The following is a 7,647-nucleotide window of genomic DNA, read 5'->3' on the forward strand; positions in this document are numbered from 1 at the left end:
AAACGCAAAGAAATGTTAGGGTATATCGTGGATAAAAAGGCTGTTTGATACAAGTCAATCTTCAAACTGCACAGTAATACCAAAATTTCATTTCAACAAATTTGGAAAGAAATTATTACTTTCAGAATGCGAATACAAGAATACAATCTCTAACAATGATACCAAAGACTGAAGAAACTCCATCCATTTTCAAAAATATTCTTGACTCATGGGTAAAATTTAAGAATGTACAGAGAAATGATATACATCTACAAGTATTCACAATGAAATAATATAGTGCAATGCCAACATTACATTGGGGTAAATCCATAATATGTAATCAGTAGATTGACAACGGCATAATAACCATTTAATACTTACGCGACGAAGCCGGAAAAATAAATGATGCTACCATTTATTTAAAAATAATGAGTAAAGCTAATTGGATTGATGAACTCGTGAAATAAAAAACAAAACTATACCAAAAGCATGGATAGAGAAATTGGAAATAGCAGAAAGAATAGTGGAATTGAATAAAGATGAAAATGAAATGTTAAATGGGCATACCAATAAATTTATTGACCACACTTTTGTCTTTAATAATGAACGTTTTGCCCATGCGATACTAGTGCTGTCCGTGCCGTCATATCAGCGCTCGGGCTGATATCACATTATGACGTCACAATTAGTTATCAGCCCATTATGACGTCACAATTAGTTATCAGCCCGGGCTGATATCAGTTATCGGCCAGGGCTGATATCACGTCATCCGGGGTTTTCACTTCCTTCGGATTTTAGAGTTGCCGCTTCGATTCAGTTTCCTACAGACGATAAGTTGAATAACGGATACAATTTTCAATTTCAAAACAGCTTACGGATAAAAGTATTGAGAAATATATCTGAAATAATCTGTTTCATGATGATTTTACTGGAGATATTGTCTTAAGTAAGATCAGGTTGAAATGAGTTAAAGTCCACAGTGCCGAAAACAAAGCATCGCAATTCACATAATTATAACACAAAAAGAATGTTTTCGGTATAAATAAAATCAACGACATGCGTTTGTCAACAAGAAGAGACGCAGGAATAAATTAGACAGTTTATTACGTGTAGTTTACTTTTCCCGTCGAATTCATAATTCCTGTCCGTTGTAAAACTAATCATTCTGAAATGAACCCGCTTTGCCGGAATTTGTTGAACATTATCATTTTTTTAAGTGATAGTTAGTCTTCAACAGGATCTTGTTAATTTTGCTTAAAATATATGTTTCACCTCGTTCATTTAACCGTGGATTATGTATTTGGTAAAAACCAATACATGTACATATGTATTGACGTTTTTCCACTGTTTCAACATTAAATTGGCCTACATGACCAGTGGAATATCGGTCATTGATCAGTACGTTTTGATACATGTATTTAAATTGTTAAAATTTCTTTCTCTTTTTTTTCAAAATGTGTGATAAAAAGGTTATGATATGACAATTTTGATATCGCAACCTTTATCAGCCCTTGACCTGATATCAGCCCTCGGACCTGTGGCCCTTGGGCTGCTATGGCGGTCTCGGGCTCATAAAGGGTGCGATATCAAAATTGTCATATAATAACCTCTAAATATAACATCCGAAACTAAATCTAAAAAAGAAAGATAATCATAAAAATTTCAAATTCATTTCAAAACCTTAAAGGATAATGTATTGACAATCTTTAAACGTAACTTGAATCGTAATATTATCCCAACTAGAAAAACTCTGAAGAGAAAGAGAATAGAAATTTCAGACTTGTGTCCATATTGCATTTTAATTGACGATAACTTACATTTTTCTTTGAATGAACCTATGTAGAAAGATTTTGAAAAATCCTAACAATGAGTTAGCATCAATTAGGAATGTTCATAAAAAATAGAAAATTGATATATTTGGTAATTGGATACCAACCAAGGAACACGCCATTACAATAACTTAATTTTATGCTAGCATTAGCAGGATACACAATATATAGATATTCTATGCCAGTGAAAAAAACAAGATAGTCTAGATATTAACATGTTTATAGACCTAATCTTTTGTACTAAATTCCTCGGACTCGTTGAAAAAGATATAAATGTAATCCATCTTTCCGTGTGTCTAAGGTATGCCGAAAACTCCCAACAATCAATACTTTTATAAATTTCACGATTATATAACATTCCTTTTGGGGCAATGAAAAGAAACAATAACAACAAACAAACATACTATATATATAAACCAATATGTTGAATAAATTTGTTGTATACATGCATTTGTATTTAGGCACCAGGTACACGTACATGTGTACACTATTACGTACAGGTGTAAACAAAAGAAAACTGTACTCAGTTGATATTTAACAATATTATTATCTAAACAAATATTTTTTATCTAATAAAATGTTGCGATAGTATGGTGTCAGACACAAGAATTAGCATGTTACTTTTTTTGTTTTATATTTTTTTTTTTTGCCAAACAATATATCAATTTTACAATAATCAAATAATCATGAAATATGAATATAGTTATCTTCCATGCACATCTTTCACTGTGCCATTCTTTCATTCATCAGTATAATTACATTGTTTGGGTTCTTTGATATAAAGGGAGGAGGAAGAGAAAAGATAAAATAAAGAACAAAGAATTGGGAAGGAAAGAAGGAATAATATGTTAATTTGTGTATACTTTCCAAAAACAAACGCTGCTAATACCCACGTGTACAATCGGCCACGTGTGGATGGAGACACCCAGATGAAGCGATAAACTTAAGGTTAGAAATATTATATACAAGGTTACACAAAATCATTTATGAATAAACATAAGTTGGGCAAAAAAAGAAAACAAGAGTTCTCACAGTTATATGTCTATTGTAGGCCCTCTTTATAGTATCATCCCGCTGAAGAATACTGTAGAATACACCAGGCAGTACGCAACAGTCTGTCAAACTACTCAATCATCCGCCAGGAACCATGCCCTGCCTACTCAATCACTGATTAATATTGATTTTGTGGTGCGCTACAATGGACCGTAGGACGGACAAGCTGTCAGGAACCACATTGACCGGTAGTCTGTCCCTCCAGAGGTGCTACTCAATCACTGATTGCTGATGCTAGCTTTACACTATGTTCCCGGCGGCCACGGCAACCCCGTTTCAGGCCACCTTGGACAAAACGTGGTGACCGCCAGACAACGTGAGACAACGCAGAAGGACGTGATAGATAAACGTGAGCGATCGTGATTACCGTGGATGCCGTGCCAGATTTTTAAACTGTCAAAAAATTTGCCACGGCAGTCACGGTACAGATGGTGAACGCCACAGGACGTAATTAAACGGGGTTGACGTAACAAAACGTAACAGTGCGTACGAGGCCGTAACATAACTTCAAGACGGTCCGTGGTGGAACGGGCAGCAAGCACGTTCCCCAGAATCTCACGGTGATTTCAAGTTTTGTGACGGTCTGTTGCCTTTTTTCCACGTTTGATGCAGATTGGCTGCACGATTCGTGCCGTTTTGTCCAGGTTTGTCAAGTTTGTCAAATTTTGTAATTAAAACGTGTTTGAAATGACATTTTCGGCAATAAATATTGTTTCATTTGCTCCAAAGAGCACGGCATCAGACTTTCATACTAGTAAGCCTTAGCGGATCGTGAAAAACGTATTGGAGTCCGATCAAAACGTGTAAAACGTAGCAGACCTCATCAGATCGTAACAGGCCTATAGAGAACGTAGTGGTATCCTTGATAGACCGTGCTAAAGCCGTAGTGTTCCTTTAACCTCCGGGAACAGCACTTTCCCCTATATCCACGGTCCACCACGTAATCCGTAAAAGACCGTGGCAAAACTTCACAAGACCTAGCTCAACTTGAATACAGTTGCAAAAATAGCCAAAATTCCACGGCGCACCACGTTCCGGGCAAACGGGGCTACCGTGGTCGCCGGGAACATAGTGTAAACCTAGCATTAGAGCCTGGCGTGTATATCGGAGGACGCCACGCTGTCCGCGGCTGTCTGGCTGGTGACAGTAATATGGCATGATATGTATACATTGTGTCATATGCCAACTTAAAGTTTAATTATCCGTCTGTCGACTTTCACAGTTTTTTTAATATCAACACTTGAATTGGATAGTGTTATATAGTCGGCCGAGTTATAGACATTGAAACAGTATTACACAAACATTATGTACATGTATTAGTGAACGCTATCTATATAGTCGAACGCCTGTGCGTGCGTGAACAGCTCATGATCAGTGACATCTTTTATTGCCGTTGTAACGTTGAAAACGGACCGCGAATGCCGTTGAAAATTGAACATGCCGTTGAAAATTGACAGTGTCTAGGGTCAATTCTCAACGGCAGGTCTGTTGAAAAATGACCGTTGAAAAATGACCTTGGCAAACAATCAACGGATGGTCTTTTGAAAAGTGTACTATTGATTTTTTATGATTATATTTTCGACGATTTTACGTTTGTCGGGTATTCAGTAATTGTTAATATATATATATTCCCTGCAATACAAGAATACATGTATCATATATCTGCGTATGGATCAGTTATATTGTGTTCTGCGTATGGTTGTGTTGTGCTGTGTTGTTGTGTTGTTTTGTGGTTGTGTGTTTGTGTGTTGTTTGTTGTTTGTTGTTGTTGTTTTGTTGTGTGATGTTGTGTTGTTATGTTGTGTGTTGTTGTGTTTGTTTTTGTGTGTTGTGTTATTATGTGTGGTTGTGTAATGTTATTGTGTTGTGTGTTATTGGTGTGTTGTGTTGTGTGTAGGTGTATACTGTGTGGCTGTGTTTTGTGTTGTGTTGTGTTGTTGTCTGTTGTGTTGTTGTTCCGTGTTTGTGTAATGTGTTGTTGTGTGATGTTTTTGTGATATGTTGTTGCGTTATGTTGTGTGATGTTGTGTTGTTGTATTGTTGTTGTGTTGTGTGTTGTGGTGTGGTTGTGTTGTGTGATGTGTTGTTGTGTGATGTTGTGTTGTGTGATGTTGTGTAGTGTTATTGAGTGTTGTTGTGTTGTTGTTGGATGTTGTTGTATTGATGTTGCGTGGATGTGTGTTGTGGTGTGGTTGTGTTGTGTGTTGTTGTGTTTAGTGTGATCCGTTGTTCTGTTGTGTGATGTTATGGTGTGTAATGTTATGTCGTGTGATGTTGTGTTATGTGATGTTGTGTTATGTGATGTTATGTTGTGTGATGTTGTTATGTGGTGTTATGTTATGTGATGTTGTGTTATGTGATGTTGTGTTATGTGATGTTATGTTGTGTGATGTTGTGTTATGGGATGTTGTGTTATGTGATGTTATGTTATGTGATGTTGTGTTATGTGATGTTATGTTATGTGATGTTGTGTTATGTGATGTTATGTTATGTGATGTTATGTTATGTGATGTTGTGTTATGTGATGTTGTGTTGTGTGATGTTGTGTTGTGTGATGTTGTGTTATGTGATGTTATGTTATGTGATGTTATGTTATGTGATGTTGTGTTATGTGATGTTGTGTTGTGTGATGTTGTGTTATGTGATGTTATGTTATGTGATGTTATGTTGTGTGATGTTATAATGTGTGATGTTGTGTTGTGTGATGTTGTGTTGTGTGATGTTGTGTTATGTGATGTTATGTTATGTGATGTTATGTTATGTGATGTTGTGTTATGTGATGTTGTGTTGTGTGATGTTGTGTTATGTGATGTTGTGTTATGTGATGTTATGTTGTGTGATGTTGTGTTATGTGATGTTGTGTTGTGTGATGTTATGTTGTGTGATGTTGTGTTATGTGATGTTGTGTTGTGTGATGTTGTGTTGTGTGATGTTGTGTTATGTGATGTTGTGTTATGTGATGTTGTGTTATTTCGTTGTATTTTGTTGTTTTGTGTGATGTTATGTTGTGTGATGTTATGTTGTGTGATGTTGTGTTATGTGATGTTGTGTTATTTCGTTGTGTTTTGTTGTTTTGTGTGATGCTGTCAAAAAATTTGCCACGGCAGTCACGGTACAGATGGTGAACGCCACAGGACGTAATTAAACGGGGTTGACGTAACAAAACGTAACAGTGCGTACGAGGCCGTAACATAACTTCAAGACGGTCCGTGGTGGAACGGGCAGCAAGCACGTTCCCCAGAATCTCACGGTGATTTCAAGTTTTGTGACGGTCTGTTGCTTTTTTTCCACGTTTGATGCAGATTGGCTGCACGATTCGTGCCGTTTTGTCCAGGTTTGTCAAGTTTGTCAAATTTTGTAATTAAAACGTGTTTGAAATGACATTTTCGGCAATAAATATTGTTTCATTTGCTCCAAAGAGCCCGGCATCAGACTTTCATCCTAGTAAGCCTTAGCGGATCGTGAAAAACGTATTGGAGTCCGATCAAAACGTGTAAAACGTATCAGACCTCGTCAGATCGTAACAGGCCTATAGAGAACGTAGTGGTATCCTTGATAGACCGTGCTAAAGCCGTAGTGTTCCTTTAACCTCCGGGAACAGCACTTTCCCCTATATCCAAGGTCCACCACGTAATCCGTAAAAGACCGTGGCAAAACTTCACAAGACCTAGCTCAACTTGAATACAGTTGCAAAAATAGCCAAAATTCCACGGCGCACCACGTTTCGGGCAAACGGGGCTACCGTGGTCGCCGGGAACATAGTGTAAACCTAGAAGCAGAAGTAGGACCTTCTACTATTATATCTCCGTTAGGAAACCTAAATGTTTACCCGAAGTGTACAGAAAAGCAATAGTCTACCCTTACTAAAGACTCTTCCAAAACCAGAAGCAAATACTTATGCTCGCAGAGCCAACCTTTTACCTAATCGCCAAAATATGACAAATATGGCAGTAACAAGAGGATTTTTTTAAACTCAGAATATTGGCTCGTCATGTATCTATACATTGCATATTAAAGAAAAACAAGAGTTCTTTAACACATAGATGTTTATCACGCTGGTAAGTCAAAGACCCACTATAGACTAATATATAAAGAAAGGTAAGGAGCTCCTCTGTGATGCAAAATTGGGTAATTTAGTTCAAAGTGCTGTAAAACAAACATTAGGTGAAAACAAACGGTTTTTTCTTGTTTGACGCTTCGTTCAAATCCCCCTCTCGTAATCATTATGTCGGTGAAGTTGTCAACTGAATCGTCAATTACCGTAGGATAGTTTTTTCAAGAAAAATCATATGTTATTATATTGCTCATATAATGACAAATCAAAAGTATCGTCAAGCTAACGGCATCGTTTAACCATAGTTTGTGAGTCGTTAAAATGAAACGATGTCGTTAACTGTTGTCCAAAAAAAGTTGTTTAACGACTTTCTAATTAATTGATATCTTTAATCACTTGAGAACCCTCGATTAAGTATTTAACGAGTCGTCAAATATTGAGAGCACGTTACAGGCTGGGATGACAGTCCATCTCTTTCCTGAATTTCCTGCTCAAGGAAAGGTTGGAGAGACGATCCGCCAGGAACCATGCCCTGACTGTCGATTAGCAGGTGCTGGTCACTCTTCGCTTTCTTAAAGTTGAAGGAGATACAACATGTAAGGTTTGATTAATATTGATTTTGTGGTGCCCTACAATGGACCGTAGGACGGACAAGCTGTCAGGAACCACATCACCCAGGTTTTCTTTGACCGGTAGTCTTCCTCCAGAGTTGTCCTGCGGGTAAGACGTAAT

This window comes from Argopecten irradians, chromosome 9 (assembly GCF_041381155.1).
Source record: "Argopecten irradians isolate NY chromosome 9, Ai_NY, whole genome shotgun sequence".
Lineage (NCBI taxonomy): Eukaryota > Metazoa > Mollusca > Bivalvia > Pectinida > Pectinidae > Argopecten > Argopecten irradians.